The following is a 19,534-nucleotide window of genomic DNA, read 5'->3' as shown; positions in this document are numbered from 1 at the left end:
TAAAATATACCATAAATTTAAGGTATTTCTACGTATCATACTTTCTGCATTCTGTTGCGATATTTTATGGTAACCTTTCATCCATAGGCAATGCTATAAATGTAAAGTATTTTAATGGTCGGTCTGATTTTTTTTCTTTTAATTCATTTGCCCCCCAAATGTGTTAAGGAAATTGCATCTGAACGAAGTGTGCAAGGAGGTCTGGAATAAAGTATAAATTCACCAGTTAATCGGTTTAGCAAATAACTACCAAGAGGAAACGTATCCAGTGACCGAGAGCTCAAAAGGTCAACGTGGTCAGTTAATGACGTCATAAAATAAGTCAATATTCTAAACTAGTTGTCGCCCGCTTGTCTGTCTGCTATTAATCGAAAACAATAAAATTCCCATGGGAAAGTACAATCGGGATAAAAACAAACCTATGTTTTAATCCTGGTTATAAAATATCTGTGTACCAAGTTTCGTCTTAATCCATTCGGTGATTTTTGCGTAAAAGATGAAGAAACATCTACACATACAAACATTTGCGTTTATTACATTTGTAGGATTAACAGCTGGCATTAAATACCAACAACATCCCCAGTCACAAAATAACGTAACTTTCAATTCGGACAATAGAGACATCATTTCAATTTCACTTACTGTCCAATGAAAATCTTTAAACATAATTTTACGTTTTCTTTAACATTTAACCTGCGAAATTGGCAAAGACTTGCAACTTGGAACTTAAAACAATAGGCAATATTGTCAATCACAACTACGACTACTTTGTTTCTAAATTATCTGTTAATATAAGATCTGTTTAACCTTATTTCATTCAAGTGTTTAACGTATCAATGATAAACTCGTCCCTAACCTAACCTAAGATAAATCTAAGGTCCTATGCATATACGCAGTTAGCATGACACTTAGTGATGTACTTGGGGATAAGCGATCACCTCTTTTCAATTTCATGTGTATTCTAGAAAATGTGGCTTAACAATGGGTTCTGAATAATGTCTCGTAGGACGTAATGTAAACACTGATTTATTTCAATGACAATAACACCGATTATGTAATAAAGAAAACGAAGAAATAATTCAATTATGAATGAAATTAAAATTGGGCCATCAAGGTTTTTAATTTATCCCTTCGTAAAACTTTTACAGAAGGTGCAAAAAACTCATAATATGTTCTTTAAAAAGTACTGCAAATAAATTATTATAGTTCTAGAATCGAGTGCGCGTCACTAAGATGCGAGTACACAACACAATGCAACGATACTGTCGCAAATCGATTGAAAGACGTTCGCGACAGTGCCGCGGCCTTATTACAGACGAGTTAGTTCATAGCGCCAAGCCATTTTGTCAATTGACCTTGCGAATCTTATGACGTTACTCAGTGTGTACGTGCCCTTATTGCATAAGCCTGCACTATCGCAGCAATAACATCTACATATTAGATACTAACACTTGTTATTTATCCTATTTCTTATCTTAAGCACCAAAAGGGCACGGGGTTCGCTTGCCATGGCCATAAAATCAGCATTGTAACCATAAAATAGTGATTAAAGCGACACTGTCTTTAACGATTCTTTAACTTTTAATTAAATGTTGGAATTTTATAAGTCTTTTCGCTTACGTTGAGTTTTTATATTACATAAAAACTCTTTATCGCATTCACGATAATATTCTGTCTGTGAAAAGCAATCATTTGTTTTCTTCGTGATTGTGCGCCGCAGTGACGATGCCCCCCACTGATAGTGATGTAACATCGCTTCATTTGAATCACTCCCAAACATTTAACCGAACAGAATTAATTTGTAAAAGCAACACATTTTCCGCTAATAAAATAATGACATTTTGACAGGCCCGACGGCGTGATAGCATAATTGCCATTGAAATATTCTTCGTGCAAAATAACCATAATTAATTATGAAGCAGATTTCATCACACCTATTTAAACACTTATAGGTTGTTGATCCCTCATTTTCGTGGAACTGTGTATGATAAATCATGGAGTTTTACAATGATTGCCCACGCGGAGTTTAGTGAGTATTTATACGCGTGATAACAAATCACGCTTTTCGATGGTATTTTAAACATTCACCGAAATATCAAGAGGGAATGTCAAACAAAGAATCGTATAGTGGGCTGCACTATTTGTCTTGTTCGTAACAAAGCGTCAAAACAACCAAACAGCGTTTTCAATCGCCTCCCTCTAGAGTGTTGCATCTCTAATCGAAAAGCGCCTAACATCTGATACTTTCCCGAAGAAGCTGTGGACCAGAAGTGCTAACGGAAACAAATGAACTGTTGCTAGCTGAAGACTATCTAGCACTGCGACATCGCTCAGGGGATTCTAGCCGCTATTCCAACTAACTAAAGTATTAAATTGTTTAAGAAAACATGAGATAAGCAAACAGGTCTGGTCGCTTTCAACGCACTGCACTGCATTCTATTGCAGCCACAACGAGTCGGTCGGAGAGACATTTGACACGTCCTCGTTGACAATAATATGTGTGTGTTAATCGGAGCGAAATATATGCAAGCAGTTCACGCCCTTTTTAACAGCTCTCCTATATCGGCACAAATCGTTACTACATCCTATTACAATAAAAACGCCCATTAAGATTTCCAATGCTACGATTTCGGGTCGAGTGAAACATTCCGACGCACTGTTCTAAAATTTATCTGCCAATTAAGTATAATTACGGCTATTTTTCTGATCAGCAATTGACATGTTATGCCGTCTGGAGATGTGTTTGCAAGAATTTTAATTATAAACTAATGGGGGTCGTAAATTAGAGTAGCGAGGAAGTGGAAGTGTTACGAAACGAGGATTTAGTAAGTCATCGGTGATAACAATCTTAACGCGTCAAGTCGCGTTTAACGCTTTCACAAATCATCAAATCCATTGAAATTCCCTTTCGCGTCGTTTATTAATTACACGGGCGAGTTACCCTGCCCCCCTGTCACCCTACCTCACCCCCTCGCGGCCCTCACTAACGCCAATAACTTGTTTATCGCGCGACTGCGGAAACTAGATCCCTAACTCCGATCGGAAAATATCCCCCGAATTTCCGTCGCGACCGATACAACTTCGCTTCACGAATAACCAGTAAGGGACCAGACACCGGTTAAAGCGATTTTATCATCACTGTTGCAACTAATTAAAATTGTGTGACAACTTCAGTTTAATAATTTCAAATGCCTCATGTCTACATTCATGAGTTATTCACGTTTAAAATTTAATTAGTATTAAACGTGATCAAACGTGCGACAAATATAATAGTCTCAATTGTTTAGTCGACACTTCATTAAACTGAACGTAAGTTAAATAATGTGATTTCTAACTGTTTATGATCGTAAATGTCTCGTTACTGTTACCTCGTTTGCGTTTGATATGCAATTTGTTAAGGTTTAAAAAATAATTTTGAGTAATATCAGATTTATTAATTAGATGTAGTGGGTTAGTCTCAGGGGTCTGTCTGGCGGTGCAACGGGCGCGCGAGGGGGCGGCGCCGGGGAGGTTTCCGCACCGCCACCGGAGATTGCGTCCCAGCCTCCTGCGCAAGCCGTCTAACTCAATCATCTGCGTGAAAATATCGAATAAAACTTGCTCCCGGCGACACTTTTAACTGAACACGTGGGAGGGAATGCGCCAATTCGCTATCGTAGTTTCGTTTACAGAAACGAAATAAAAATCATATTCTTATTTCGGCTGCGAGTGGTCCGAGACTTGCCGGCTGAAGTGAGTCGCGGCGGTGTCAGCGTTACGAGTGACGCCGGCTTCCTGTTTGGGAGAAAACTTCTAAAATTCATTAGGTCATGTGAGCGGGAGCATCTCGGCCGGTGTTACGTTCCAAGAGAAAAAATCCCGCAGTAGCGAGGGCACATCGGTTGGCACTGCCTGCCTTGACGGCGGGACGTCAAAAACAAGCGTGCGTGAGACTCGACATCAATCAATGTGGGTTGCTTGCTTTTATTTTTGTCGGACTCCGTTGACGACTGCGACGTATTTTTAGGGTTGCGCAGGACTACTAATGGACTAGTTGATTGTGATCCTCGTCTTCCCAATGACAGATCGAATAATTTATTTTGTTTTCCACTTCCTTTTCCTTTTATTTAACGCGTAAATATCTTTTATGTGTTGATTCCGCATGTTGTTATCTCAGTGAAACCAATTTCAACTTTCAGAGGAAGACCCTAAAATTCCCTAAAGGCCTATGAATAACTACTGGTTGTACGAGGCCGGGGTTCGATTGCTTTTAATATAAAATATGTCTGTTAATGTATTGGTAAGGTTTACACAAGGTTTTTGGACGACTTTTTTAGCCGTTTCCAAATACCTGGTGATATTTACGGCTGACGAATGTTTCAACTTGAAATAGGGTTGCCTAATAATTCAAACTAAACAATGTCACCAAATTCCTTAAACACATCCCAAAGGAACGAAACATAACATCAATATGACAAATTTTATTTTATACCGCTCCTGATAAATCGTACAAGACGAGCATATCTATCAGTTCACGCTTGCCGAGGTCAGATTTCAATCCCTTCGTTTAGTAACGGGAGCTTCTCGAAATGGAGTTTTGTTGACACTGTCTGAGTCTTGTCAATGCAGACCGAGACAGCTTGTTATTACAGATATGACTTCTGTTTAGAAAAACGTTTTATGTACGAACGAAAATATAAAGATGGCTTTTTGATAATGAAGATGTTGTAATTAAGGAAGTTAGGATTTTTTGTTGACGATTTCTGCCCATTTGCGTCAGTTTAGAACTAGATTAAAAGTTTTACTTTCTAATACTTTCGGAATTTTTCCATCAGCTTCATTCAAAGAGATCCAAATGTATTTACGATTAGAACAAGGAACACTTGCATTCAGGAAGCTATCCCACATTTATCTCTCAAAGGCGAACTAAATACCACAATACTAGATAATAGAACAAGTGGTGACATTACCATCCATCATGTCAATGGACAAATTATTTGCTTAAATAATGACTTGCAGACACCAAGTAAAATATTCCATTAGCAAAAAATTTCGTTAAGCCACACGTCGACACTAAATAACGTTACAAATGATACATATTTTTAGACAAGCAACGTGTTTTGAAACTACTCTTTTCATAGCAGACAATTATTAGAATGTGCAACACTGGGACAACAATGTATTCTGACTTGGTTATAGATGTTGCCAGCAATAAAAAGGATTCGGAAGTTATTCTAAATATTTGTTCGAAGTTTGAAACTATAATAGGACATTGTAAGCATGAGATCTTCAGACTTCGGAGTCCGAGTTAAAGTAGGTACTTATCCTTTCTGCAAAGATGGCAACCAATATTTCTGAGGCTTGGAACAATTCCAAAATTTGATTTTAATGACAGTTCTTACGCGCATGTGTCCGCTTGCTTAGTATTCTATCTTTTTTAGCATTTTAATTTTTATTTAGTGGAAAGACTAGATTTTCTAAATGTATGAAACCTCTATTTATAAACAACTATTGATACCGACAGCACACATTATTCTTACTAAATTGATCTGTTCCAGTGAAATACTCGTAAAAAACATTAGAAAGATCACATCGTGCGAACATTTGTCTATTTTTATCGTAAATCTTTCGTCCCCGTCTTCGGCCGATAGGCGGCGTATGAATCAAAATTGTGATTGTTGTTTTTTAACTAAGCTCTAAATATCCTGACCTATTACTGGACGGATAGCTCAAAACGTCGGCTGAATATTTATAAATACGGTAGCGGACTCGGTAATGCGCCTCGACAGACAGTTGCTAAATTTCAATGTGCTCTATTTTGAATTTGTAGCTTCGGTTTTCACGTAGACGGTGAATAAACGCGACAGTGAGCCGCGGACACCCTTTTCATTAAAGATTAAAGCTGACGCAAACAAAACGACATCTAACGATGATTTGAGAGATGCTTACGCTACGAAATAAACGGGAAATTGAAACTAAACCTTAACTAACGCAAATAACAAACACTATAAAATTAAATTCAATGTTAGCGTTGAGTTATCATAAAAAAAACTATTTAAATCATCATGTTTTGACATGTCTGAGGATAATGGTTAATTTTTAAAACTTATAGTGATTGCATAAAAAAATTGATGAAAAAAACAAATCAACTATTGATAATATAAGTGTGCGTAATACGCGTATGAATTATGTATGATAAACACGTTTTTACGAAATGTAATAAAGTTCATCGAACTGTTAACTGCAAAAACATTTAAGATACGCCATTTTACCGGAGAGTAGCTCTCCACAGATTTCACTATATAATTCAGGTATGCTTAAGGGAATCCCTCACCTCGATCGGAGCGCCGCTGCACATGGGAGGTTTTCAAAGAATTATATCTAGTTGAACTAAGTACGCTATTGGCAGAGCGTTCGAATATCTCGCGAGTGCGAACTGCAGCCGTATATATTCTCGGAGCTTCGGAAATACCCTAAATCCGACATACATTGTGGACCATATTACTTGGTGCACTTACATTTGTGCTCGCTATGGACTTCTCAGCCAAATTTTTGAAATATTCCCATATGAAGTGAAGACAGTTTATGATCGCGTATTCCATTTTCTAAAGACGCTTTAGCAAACTCCATATTGCCATCCATTTGGCTGCAAGATTTGCGTTTAGATAATCTGAATAGTGATGAGTCATTGAAGACATTGTACAAATATTGGTGAAGCAAATACTCTTTGGAGTTCTGTGCCTTGTTTAAGCGGAAACATGATGGAGATAAACATATTTCATGTATTTAACTGCTTTATTAATCTTTATATCCAACTTAGATTTTAGGACTTCTCTGTGTTTAGTAAATGAATGTGACAATGCAATGGCAGAATTTCTAACAAATTTTAGGTAATGGCCCAAAAGCGCTTTATGGGAATAAATACAAACCTTTCGTCTAACAATCGCTAAACACAACACACGTACAAACCGACACGATAACACAAACATAAGTTAACCCGACAAACGTGGAACACTTTGAATCAATGAACAATTCATCGTTTAAGATGACGAGTCCTCGACCAATGAACGTGTTCCCTTGCAAGACTAGCTCCTATCTACACGACATTCTGAATCCAGTCACACACGACTCCTTAAAGCTATTGTATTGATTCAAAAGCTCCCAAAAATCTGTAGACATGTGAGAAATAAATGCTGGGGGAGGGACGTTTTATAGCCTTGTATGTTCGTGAAAGCATGCTTGCGGACGTAATTGCGTCTCTAGGCGTTGTGACATCGTTCCTCTTTATAGGGCAATTACTGCCGTTATCTGGCATTGATATTGCATCTAATTTATTCATTCTCCCATCTGCATTTGAATAAGTATATGTCAGCTGCACTGACCTGGATAAATACTGTTCATTTGACGTATTATTCGAGATTCCTCCTCTTACTAATTTACACTTAAAACCTCCATAAATTATTTTAGTTAAGCGTGCTGTTATGTGTCTTTACATCTATTCGTATATTTCGAGAGCGTGTCTATTTTCCTTGGCTAAACTGTAAAGGTGTAGATGGTTTGAATATTTCATAAAGGAATGCGGTTGAAGTGTGTGCAATATGCAAATTTTGGGTCATGTCCTGCTGAAACCCGATTTTGACATTACGCAGTCGAGCACCTAGTCTTCACGCCACGAGCTGACGCGTCCCATACGGCTAGCGTCTCAATCTGTCGCAATTTTGGAACTTGACTTAGACTCACTTAAGTTCAATTTCCTTTGCAATATCCTTGTGTATCCACGAAATTTGAAATGGCACATGCATATGTAGTAGACATACAAATGAAGATTACTCCGATCATACTATCTGCTTAGCATTCGAATGCCGGTAAAGATGTAATAAGAATGACTATAAATCGAACAATGTATTTAAGTAATGTCCTACAGTTTTTATGGACGATAATCAAGCTTTTTCGTGTATAAATACATCGGATAAACTCTCGTTAAGTGACGTAATTTCACAAACTTAATTTGGTCTCCAATAAATTTTATAAATTGGACAGCGTACATTTTACTCATGCGCGAAATTAATTACCAAAAACTTGTGATATAATCGTGTTATTTTATGTCTGCGGGCGCGAATTTCATGCGTGACCCAATGAAGGTATTATGGCCTATTGTCAAACGTATCATATTTTTAATAAACAAAGTAAAAAACGCGATATAAATGACGTCACTTAAAACGTCATATTATTTAACTTTATTGCGGGTTGTCGTGAACGGAGTCATGTTATGACATAATAATAAAATGGCCTCGTTAATTTTATCACCTATTTAAAATCTACAACACTACACGCGATATGAGATATAAATCCATTCATATTTTTTGGCAAACTCCACATGTATTTTTGTAACGTTTTAATAACTATTTTTTTAATTTATGACCGTGCAAGCATTGTCCGTGACATGGCCTGTTTTATTGTAGCTATCATTTTTGAGATGCCTAATAACTTCCAGTGCCCGTTAAATTAATCTGTTTAACTAAAAACGATTATTTTATTTATAGATTATGGTATTTTAACAAAATAACAATACATTAAGAAATATACCTGACCTAAACGTTCGTCTTGCTTTAAATTCATTTTATTAGACGTAAACTTCCTTGTACTGCATTTAAAAAACCAAGTAGGTCTTAAATGATAATAATTGTGTAATGAAACGTTCCCACAGCTTTATTCCACAGCTTCAATCTCAACAGAGTTAAAATGTTTAATTTTAAGTTGATAACGAAGCTTATCACGTAGACATCCTGATTTTTTACTCGCTCAGATTGTCGCGTAGAGTAAACACAAGATTCTTATCTTTAAAACTGGGAAAGAAAACATTTAACTTTATCAGAGTGATAGAACACTCGGTTCTTAAAAAATATCAAGGTTTGTAACTAAGCGGTAGGTTGAAGTCGCGACGCATTTGTAAATAAAGTTGTGGGTTTACAAGAATTTTGGCGCCATACAGTAGCTTCAGTACTTGAAATTAAATAAATAATGCATGCAGTAAGTTGCTTTAGTAGTAGGATTAAATAAATAAATTTTTGGCCTGTAATTCTTGAGATAGTATCATTTATCTTTTTAGGAATCATGCGATAATAATATGTGGCTGAAAATGTCAAAAGGGAAGTAGAAATAAATAAATAAAAGAAAAATCCGAGTCTCAAGGTGGCTTTAGCCCATCGGTTCTTAGTTATTCAAGTCTGCTTATCAAATCGTTTTCCTAATCCTGAATTTGTTCTAAACATAACAGAAATAAGACTAAACATTTTGCCGCACTAGAACAACAAACTACAAGAATTTCAATAAACTTAAAATAAGATTCCCTTGACACTGGTAAATTTAGTCCAACGTAACAAGCTGAGAACATCAGCATAATCCCGCAGTATATTTGTTCTAGATCTAGGACCTAGGTACGTCTAGGTACCCTAGGTACTATTCTAGTCTGAGACACGGGACCTAGACGAGAGGAAGGTATCAATCAGCCTGTCCGCTCCCAGCTACCCAATAGTGATTCATTCATTCTTCAAGCAGAGTAAAAACTCCTCGTAAATTAACCTCCTTTTGTCTGTGGTACATTCCCATTTGTAAAGTAGAATGTTTAAATTTCGATCTTTCTTACTTATTGGGAGAAACAACGTGCTTTTCTACTGTCAGTTACAGTGTGAATTTAAATGTTTGTATTTGGAATGATTTGGAACATTTAGTTTTTCAACAGCAAGGACTTTAATTTATTTTATCACCGAGTCAGAAATACCTCTAGCCTATATTATATATTTTGTGGGAAGTTTGCTTTGTTTTTTAAAGTCTAAAAAGACACGGTTCCTAACTCAGTTTGCTTGAAAGATATGGTAGCCTGATTATATCCTATATTTTAAAAATTATACCTATCCAGAATCGACTCTACTAAACATACAACAATCGCTAAATGTTCTAGAAGCTTTTATTTACTATTCCTTGTCCGAACAAGTCCTATGGAATCTTATCCTAGTTGTGACATGTTAAACCTCTTATCTTATCACGGCGCTTATTTCTTCACCGCTCCATAATATCTACCCCTGCTTTAAAGTCATGTAATTTTTTAAGACCTTGTGAATTGAGGTCGGTAACCTGTTGCGTTCAAACACGAAATATGAATGTTTGTATGTCACAACTCAATTCCTCTAACTAAGGGTTTATTAGTATTCTTACAACCTACAAATTGTTGGTAATAAGATTTGTTATGAAAGACTATGAATTAAATGTTCTAGGAAGCTTCTTCTTCTAGGTACTTAAGTGTACTAGGTACTTTTGATCTATCTGCTCTAATTGAACCTGTTTGAATCTTTGCCTTTATGTGTTAAGTAAGAAAGCTAGTATTTTAAAATGACTTTTTTTCGACCAACCCAAATATGGGAAAATTTTAAGGTCAAGACAGGCATAAAAATCTTAACTTATCCAAAAATGCCGTTATATTTTTTTAAACTATAAAATGATTTCTAACAAATAACAGATGTTTCAAGCTACATTAAGGACTAATCCAAATTTTCGATATACTTACATAATTAAATATCTGAAATCATATAAAACAAAGAAGACCATACACCCCTTAACCACTGTTTCCCTTTAATAACTGCTTAAACGTTGAGTTCTACTGTCTTTTACGATTCGCATAAATTTCCACATTTACAACCAATCTCAAGTAATTCCGTATTAACGAATTCATATGCCATAATTGTAAATGAGTTGCATAAAATTAGATATGAGGCAAGAATGCGTAATTAAATTTTCACACTCGAGTTTTCACCGTCAGATATCCTACCACGATGTTATAAAGACTTTTAACATCGTGGAAAGAGATGCTGCTCTACAGCGTGTATCGTGCTGTCTCGCTTCAACGACTGCAACAGTCCAAATAGGAGATGGTGATAACTCCTCAGATAGGATTGTGAAACTATCATTGTGTCTTCTTTTTCTGTCTAAAGTGATTAAGCTTCTTAATGCTATCACAATTTTCAATTAGTGTATTGTGATCCAAATTTAATTTTGAATCGAATACATGCGGTTAAATTGTGAGTGTTATATTTTTCATTCATATATTATCAAGGAATAAATGATTCCTTATTAATACTTATAATTGCTTTCACAAAAAGCTTTGACCAACCTCTAATTTGATCCTCGCAATATTAAATATATTCAGCGTATCTCGAACGCTGGGATTTAAATTAGCAGAGCATAATGTCATGTATCATCGTTCATAAATTACTTCACTTCATTTTCTAATCCAGCAAACAAAATAATAAAAGTGTCGTGTTCTCCGTTGATTTTCTCTTGCTAAACGCTGGCTAATCCCTCTCCTTCCGTGTTACAAATTAACCGAAACTGCTAATATGACACACGATGAATGATGTCGGTACACTCACAAAGAAAACATCTCGTTTTATCTCTAGCTCTAGTACATGTACTCAAAGGACAACATTTGATACATTGCTCTTATAAATTGTACACAACTATTTAGAGCACAACTGTATCTGAATCTATTTTTAAAAAGCTTTTAAGCACCTTTAATATGATATTACTATTTTTATTTCTTACTAGATCAAATATCAATCACCTTTGAATGAAACATAGGGAATGGTTATTTTAATTTCTGCAAACTTAATCTGACGGAAACAAATTTTATATTTGGAACCGAGTAATTCATCAACTCGGTTCATTCGCGACGAGATAGAGGAAAATCAAATTAAATATCGCAATATTATATTTAAATTCGTCCCACGTATCTTTTTGTGTGAAACTTTAAACTCCTGCCAAATGTGACATCTCATTATACCAATTTCAGTATTCTCTATTTAAATAATACTTTTCTCAATCTATCATGAGTGACATCTAGCTCAAAAAAACACTACCCTTCCAACAAAAACGTTTTGCACTTATTACCATGAAGCGTCTTACTAGTTAGTCAACGAACTTCGTTGCCGTCTGTACTCTGCACACGATAAGTGTTGCTTTCCTGTCACGGAAGTGAACGTTTGCATTTGTTAATTTAGTTGTTACCGGTTTTTGTCCGACCCCGTAGACATTAGTTGGCCAGTCCGAGCTGATTTTTACTACTTAAACCAACACACATGCTAATTCAGTTGAAGAAGACAAATTGGTGTACACTTATTCTTGTTTGTTTAGCCTTTTGTCCATAACTAGCTGCTTTTAAAATACTTTTTTCGAGATTTCTTTGACTCATTTTTAGTTCCCGTATTTAAAAAAAAAGTATTTATAACCCAAGTTCAATGTATTGTAGTACATCTAGTTTTGGTCTGTTTATTTGCATTCAAATCATATGAAACTACAAAACTATTTTAAATGTAATTTTCATCATTTTATAGTTCGACTCGCGAAAAACAAACAGAACTAGACATATTTATATAGGCATGACGTCAAGTTATACAGAAATAACAAAAAATATTACATTACTTTTGTAAGAACGTGGGCGGGGTTGGGAGTAAAGCTTGTATGAAAATAATGACAAAGTTAAGTGCCTCTGACAGTAGACTGAGGAGAGCTGAATGTACAAAGAATGTTGTTGTTTTTTTTCTGTCCCACGTTTAGAGAAATTATTGGCAACGGCAGGTGTACTTGCACCATTGTTCAAAATATAGATACTCTTATTTTCGTAGACAAACCATGCCTAGGTACTTATAGCATATCTGATTTTCAGTACAGCATTACTAAGTATGTCCCAATAAAATGATTTGATCCTCTCAGATAGGAAACCCGGACAAGTGCGAGTCGGACCCGCAACGCAAATACGCTACTGAAACACAAAACGGTTGAATAAAGAATACATTTGAGGTTCGGTCATTATATATTTAATGGTCAATCAAAAAAATATTTTTAGTATTTTTGTTATTATGTCTGCGAAGATACATCATCTGTTTAGCGATCACGATTCATAAGATGCAGCCTTGTGATGGACGCTGAAACGGACCGATAAAGGTGTATCAGTAATAGGGTTCTGGTTTTACCATTTAGGTACAGTACCCTAAAAACTTTTTACTACGAAATCATTTACGATTTTAACTATTTTTAGGGTTCCGTACCTCAAAAGGAAAAAACGGAACCCTTATAGGATCACTTTGTTGTCCGTCTGTCCGTCCGTCCGTCTGTCCGTCCGTCCGTCCGTCCGTCTGTCAAGACCCTTTTTCTCGGGAACGCGTGGAGGTATGAAGCTGAAATTTATATCAATTACTCAGGCCTACTGTCCCTTGAAGCTGTGAAAAAATCAAACTTCTAAGGCAACGCAATCAAAAGATACAGCCGTTTATGCCGCAAATTTTCAACACTTGCAAGGGAATCAAAACCTACAGGGTGCTTCCCGTGAACTCAGAATCTTGAAATTTGGCACGAAGCAACGTTTTATAGCACACATAAAGGAAACATTCTGAAAACCTTAAATTTTTAGTTACATCACATAATAATTTTTTTTTTTTAATAATTTTAAACTTACTACCTATTTCCTCATAAACGCGTAGAGGTATTAAATTGAAATTCATACCAAATACTCAGGTCTATAATACCTTTAAGCTGTAACAAAATCAAACTTCTATGTCAACGCAATCAAAAGAAACAGCAATTTAAGCTGCATATTTTGAAACGCGCGAGTACTCGCAAGGGAATCAAAACCTAAAGGGTACTTCCAGTCGACCTAGAATCTTGAAATTTGGCATGAAGCAACGTTTTACAATCGAGTCATATATATTTATATGACTCGATTGTCGTAATGAACGAACTTTGTAAACCTTGCAGGTTTGTACGGAACCCTCGGTGCGCGAGTCCGACTCGCACTTGGCCGGTTTTTTTAATGACAGTTATGTATAAACATACCTATACATAGGCACCGTACGAGTAAGAAGTGTTTACTACGGTTTTATCTTTTCAAACACACAGAATCAAGTGTCTATATCTATTTACAAGTATAAGTCAACCGAAAAAGAAACAAAACCAATGGTCTTCAAAATGTATTTGAGCTTAAGGCACTAATAGTGGTTTTACGATTGTCCGTCAAATGGAACCAAAGTGTTGCCGGAGAGGGAGCTTACCGACACTAAGAAAACATGGCGAGAAAGCGTGTTCCTAAACACTTGCTGGAGTTTCTCGGTTCTTCTCCATAAGAATAACATTTTGGAACCGTGCACCTAGAGTCGCAACGTTTTGAAAATGCCTGGAAAACGGCCTACTTGAATTTTAAAAAATGATTTTGATTTTTTGACTTCTACCTTGGCTCTTCCAGTAGATTTTACTCCTACTAGGTTTCTACCTCGTTGCGTTGTTATGTTGTGTAGTTATATTCCGTCGACCTTCTAATCTGGTCAACGGAATATGAAAAAAATAAAATAAACAGTAAAATTACCCCAGATGATGTTTTTTCACTATAACAACGAATAAATTAAAATCGAGGTGAAGCATCGCTTGGTACGGTCATAAATGTGATGAGTAACTACTGTTTTCAGCTCATTTCGTCTCCTCGGTATCCTGAGCCCGGCTAGCACTTAATGGTTTTATTTCTTTTGAATGATCAAAAAAGTCATAATTCCATATATATGCAGCTCGATTCGGTATAAAACGGTATTTCTTGTTATGGTCCTGTTAAAAATTTATATGGAGTATAATTAATCATTGCCTGTACGCGACCTAACGGTGGCATAACACGACGGATCGTTTTCAAGTAATCATTGAATTTTAGATGATTTTCAATCAATCACCCTTTATTGAATGCAGTTAGGCATTACAGGGAATATTTCTGACACGCTACGTTTGTTAGCAATGAACTAGGTCATAAGTCGATAGAGCTTTTTTTGTCTAATTGCATTGTGTTTGGGTCGAAACGTACTTTTTCAAAGTTACCCAAACAGTTACGAGTATGACCAAACCAATCGATACTAAACCTCTATCTTAAAATTATGTTTTTAGTGACAACATAGATGCATCATATTATGTGATTATTTTATCTGTCTATTTTATTTTTCTATTACGGCTCATGACGTTACAACCGGGTGACAGACCAACAGACTGTGAAACCTTAGTAATCGGATTCCATTTTAACACCTATTTTGGATCCCTAAAAACGATCATAAATCTATCTATACAGACACAGACAACGATACAATTAGAACTCCCCACTCAAAAGAGCTTTCTCAAATTGAGGAAAAAGATGAAAGGAAAATAAATATTTAAAAATTTCTAACGATCTCTTGGAAGAATATGAGAGTTCATGATATAATGAGGGCGTGACTTGTCATCAGTTTCAACTCATCATTGTCATCGAGAAAATCATGCTAACAGTCACTCACACTCAATTGTAACTACGATTGGCTAAATAGGTTCTTGAAATGTAGTTTGCTCTATTTTTCAGTTTTAGTACTCCGCCTAGAAGCGGATAAACGCGTAACCTAATTGTGGTAGTCAATAAAAACAACTGGTTTTGACTGGATTTTAAATGGGTTGATAGCATCGGATTTTTTAGAAGGAAACATATTTTTCTCAGATTTCGTAGGGTAAGTCCAGGATACATGCCTCAGTGGGATAGATGACTTGATTTTTATTTCACTATGTTAGGAGCACTGTGAGAGTTAAATTTCTCTATAAGTAACGAGTCCTCCCCCCACCAACCTCAGTGCCAGGCAGACTGTGGACAGGAGCGCACTCGTTTCGTCCGTGTGAGTAAAAATCTTCCGCGGCGAGACGACAAAAGGCGCCAAAATAAGATTCGTAAGTAATTTTAACAGTGTATCTTTTCTCTCGCCTATAATGTCTATTTTTTTTCTATTAGTCTGCTTGCATTGAAGATTAACCTATGTAAATTGATAAATTTTATAGTCATTAAAGCTCATTTTTTGTTTTTATTGAGAAGGGCTTCTATCCCCTACAAAAAGTATAGTTGCCTCGTTTTTTATTAGGATAGATGCCCCTAAGGGCAACTATCCTCAACTGTTTTTATAAGAGCTGTTTTGTTGCAGGAGAGCAAAATGCCTCGTAAATATAATAGAAAACCGGGTGTTATCCCTCGCGCTGTTACCTGGACCGAAGAAAGTATGCTAGCAGCGTTTGAAGAGATGAAAAAGGGAGACAAGGGTGTAAATCAGATTTCTAAAATTTATGGCATACCATCTAGAACATTAAGACGAAGATTTCTTAAAAATGACCAACAAAAATTGACATTAGGTATGTTCTAGTTTATTTTAAGAATTACTATATTTACTATCTTTTAATTTAAATTTGATCTACTATACCTTGTATCTTATCATTTTAGTTACTGTCTTATTGGTACTGTAATTAATTCTATATACCTACTCAGCATTTATTTTTATTTGTTTTAGGTAAACACCCTGTGCTAGGGTTTGATAACGAAAATCTCCCCCTATTTTAAGAATAATTTAGTCTGTTACCAAAGTTGATTTTTATTTTTTAAGATGATTATTACTAATATCAAGAAGACTGGAGAAGTATTAAAGTTCATGCAAGTTAATTACTACCTAGTAGTTAGTAAAAGATGTTGATTATTATTAAAAAAATATGTGATCGTTAATAGATGATAATGTTTATGTATGTTAAAACACAATAAAGACTGATTATTATAATATAGTTGTTTCATTTCATAACAAATCAGTTACAATGTTTGACTAAGTCGTCAATCCCCACTAAGGGCACCTATCCTCACATCATTTTTCATGATAAGTCTTCTATCCGCCACAGTAGGCGTCTATCCTATTTTTTAGAGGTCCAGCAAATTACAATTTATACAAAATCTACACAGTCTATATCAAATCGATTCAGATAAAATAATGCATTAAGAAATATATTAAATATTTCTCAAAGAACACAATGCTCTAAGATTATAAATTTCGGAATTATTAAGCTTTTTCAAAAAGTGTGGCATCTATCCTGGACTTACCCTAGCCCATTACATATGTTTTCATTAGGTTTAAGATGGAAAAACGAAGTCAGACAGACAATCAGAGTTCATAGCACGAATGCTGTCCAAAAAGTTTTCATATCGGGCAGTCATAATTTGTATCGAAAATGATTTCCAAATTTAAAATTGATTTACTACTTTTGATTAAAATTCAACACACTGATTGTATTTCTTATAAGTAGAATAGTGTCGAAAAGGTCTCTACTACAGGATCTAAACCCAGCTGAATCTACATTAAAACCTCCTTAATTGTGCTATACCTGCATAATTTATGTACAATACACCATCACCATTTTAACGTCAATCCACTAGCATTACCTACAAGAAACGTAACTATTCCTGCCTTTAATACTTGGAAGAACAGAACCTACTTTAACATCAGCAATCATTATATTAAAAATGAATGATTCAAGTAAACGACGTGTTGTTTCAACGTTAGCAGACGACGTAACGTTTCGACAAAAGACAGCTTAATAGCATACAATTTGTACCGAACACTATGTGTGTTTTATTGAACGTTATTTAATAGTCCGCTTTACATTTATGTGGGGATCGAGTGTTGGCCAACGTAACGCGGCCGCATAAATTATAAATTGACGAATTAACTGTTATTTGGCATTTTCTGGGAGCATATAATGTACTGAATAACAATATTTTGTCTGATGGTGACCACTTCATGCTGGACAACTTATTTGAAACTTCAGATGACTTTGTCACGTATTAAACATATTAATAAAGACATACTTAATCGAGATAAGATTTTCCCTTCGTTTTTTAACAGGTGTACACTGTACACTACAAATAACTAACAATCTACACAGTTTAACGCTGTCTATCACAAACACTTTATAATCAGTCCATAATATTCTCCATGTGACATGTGCAAACTGCCTAAAATATTCACGAAATAAACGCAAAGTACCAAAAACTGAGCACAGACCCGCCGAGATAAGTATTCCCTTTTCAATATGAGTTTTATGGGCAGTAATAAAAATTCGTCACGTAGGTATTAAAAGTCCTAAGGAAACGATGGATTGACGATCTGAAGATATTTAGAAGGGATAAGCTGGGGTAAGATGTGGAAAATGAGTAGATATGGCCAGACCTTTTCTTAGAGCGCTGAGGGATAGAAAATACTAATAAAAATGAATTGAAAATATATAACCATAGCTACACTTGCCAGTGTCTAATGAATTTTGGGAACCGCTTGCCTAAGTTCTACGTGAGATATTTGTTTTCCTCCAATGAATTTTATGGATACAATTTATAGCAGAGGTAGTATGGACGTAAATTAGGCGACATTATACTGCATCCCGGTGAACTGAGAACTTGGCAGAGTCGCGACAACAAACCCAGTCTTTACGTAAGGAGTTCGCAATGTATCCATATTCAACATAACTTTGATATGTATAGCTACTGCCAAATAATGTATAAAAAGCTTTGAATAGAAAAATAAACACACGACATGTCCGTGTAACGTGGATCGATATTTAAATTTAAACTGGATTGCCGGAACGGGTCTATACATTCGAGATTCAAAGTATGTTAGCGTAAATACAGGGAATCTAAAATTGGACAATAGAGAATCCATTTGCTACCAATGTTTGATTTTTTTTTATCGGCTTGTAGATACCAATGGCTATTTCGACGGTCATAGAGCACTTTTTCCTATATCTGGTTACGGCTTAGTTTTAGTTCGTATTGATATGTGAACTATTTGGGTTTTGCTTGTTTTTACAGCAGCCTGTGTACAGACAGAAACGCGATAAAATATACCCAAATTTAATTCAAAACGTAATAGAGCTCTCTTTATTTTTACTCATAAAATGTTATTCATTATTATTATTAGATAATAATGCTTGTCTTTAATCGATTTAAGTTCTGTGATTTTTAAAACTTAAAAAACAAGAAGGATTCATAAACTTTTTTATACTGAATGTGAAGTCGGTATGAGTATTTAACGTCCCGTTTTGTAGTAATTTACCTTTATCTGTTTGTAATAACAAAAGTGTTCAAAATGAGCAAAAATGAACTCCCCGTTTTGTCACGTAATCGGATTACAGAAAGCTCCCAACATCATGTGTCCCCCATTTTTGTGCTTTTCAAACGAAAAAGGACAATTTTCCACAGACTTTTTTTTTGTTTCCCCGGCTATAGTACAGTTGAATCGTTTACTGTGCGTAAATAGAAACTTTTTGAATGAACTTTCCTTTCGTACAATATTTGCATAATTTTTACAGTTATATTTATTTTTGCTGGCTTTTTAAACAAAATGTTTTGCTGTTGTGACAAATACTGCAAAAAAAAATACGAGTTTCAAAACTGGTTAGAAAAAGTTATGCAATATACTTTTGTATGGCGATAGTATTTTTATTCAGACTCATTTAGATAGACTAGCCTTGAATGTCTGAAATTATATACTAGAGTGACAGATAAATAAATCGCCGAGACAAAATCCGTTAAGATACCGATAAGACTGATGATGATGATACATAAACACTATTCCCATTTTGGTCCTCACATCTACAAACGTACGAAATAAATAGCACGTATTTTAAAAGACGTAATTATACGTGCCTGGAG

The 19,534-nt window shown here is 35.4% G+C and overlaps 1 protein-coding gene and 1 long non-coding RNA gene across 5 annotated transcripts in view; one reads left to right on the top strand and one right to left on the bottom strand.

The window, feature by feature from the left end:
• LOC113504618 (RNA-binding protein Musashi homolog Rbp6) overlaps positions 1 to 19,534 on the bottom strand; it is a 453,082-nt gene that overhangs the window by 414,611 nt on the left and 18,937 nt on the right. The gene's annotated exons all lie outside the window — the stretch shown is intronic.
• LOC113504620 lies at positions 15,668 to 16,942 on the top strand. The gene is made up of 3 exons (XR_003401581.1): positions 15,668 to 15,747; positions 15,996 to 16,200; positions 16,356 to 16,942. It is a non-coding gene; the product is annotated as an uncharacterized LOC113504620 (long non-coding RNA).

Source organism: Trichoplusia ni, chromosome 22 (genome assembly GCF_003590095.1).
Source record: "Trichoplusia ni isolate ovarian cell line Hi5 chromosome 22, tn1, whole genome shotgun sequence".
Lineage (NCBI taxonomy): Eukaryota > Metazoa > Arthropoda > Insecta > Lepidoptera > Noctuidae > Trichoplusia > Trichoplusia ni.
The sequence above is the reverse complement of the archived record's forward strand: the minus strand, read 5'-3'. Positions and strand labels throughout refer to the sequence as shown.